The sequence below is a fragment of the Egretta garzetta genome, unplaced genomic scaffold (assembly GCF_000687185.1).
Source record: "Egretta garzetta isolate BGI_Z169 unplaced genomic scaffold, ASM68718v1 scaffold454, whole genome shotgun sequence".
NCBI classification, from domain to species: Eukaryota; Metazoa; Chordata; class Aves; order Pelecaniformes; family Ardeidae; genus Egretta; species Egretta garzetta.
Genome location: NW_009259429.1, coordinates 5,363 through 6,215, shown reverse-complemented (window position 1 = coordinate 6,215; position 853 = coordinate 5,363).

The following is an 853-nucleotide window of genomic DNA, read 5'->3' as shown; positions in this document are numbered from 1 at the left end:
TGGTGGTGGAAATCACAGAAGAGGAGGAAACATCGTGTCGTCCCCACACACACACACACACCCCGCCCCGCCAGGCACCTCCAGACCGTAATAAATCGGTGGTGCAGCCGTAGGCAGGGGACGAAAATATTGTGAACGTATTTGAGGGCACCCTATAGACCTCATCATCTTGGCTTGCTCAGAAAGGAGCCGGTTACATGATGCGTTCCTAAAGGTGTCGATGCCGGTGCCAGAGCTATTTAAATGCCTTCGCTTCGGACCAGGGAAACGGTCACGTAGATTTGCTGATGGTACCGAGCGGGGGGAACAGCCGATGGGATGGAAGGCAAGAAAGATGGGCAGGCTGGCAAGGACATGGAGTAGGGTATTGAAAAGCCGGGCAGACGAGGTGCTTGAGACCATGGTTTAGTGGTGGGATGGCAGGGTTAGGGTAACGGCTGGACCTAGCGATCTTAAAGGTCTTTTCCAACCTAAACGATTCTATGATTCTATGAGCAAATGGCAAGTCCTGCCCTGAGGAGGGAAAGGGACCGACACATCAAGTGGCTGGTCCCAGGCAACTTGCAGTTGGAAAGGGCAGTGGCTTGGTGGTCAGGGTTACACGCCAGGCGAAGACACAGCCTGGAAAATCATGTCATGAACTAGACACAGGATTTGGAGAAAGCAGAAAAGGCCAAGGACCCAAGCCATCAGCAGAGGAACGATGCCTAGGCTCTGCAGTGCAATTCATGCCCAGGTTGCTTCTTTTTAGACCACTTCTACAACCCGTTTCTCCTTACTTCTTGGCTGAGGATGCCTCATCCTGCCTGCCCTTCGTTTTGCTTCCCCTTTCCAGCAAATCTCTCCCGCTCTT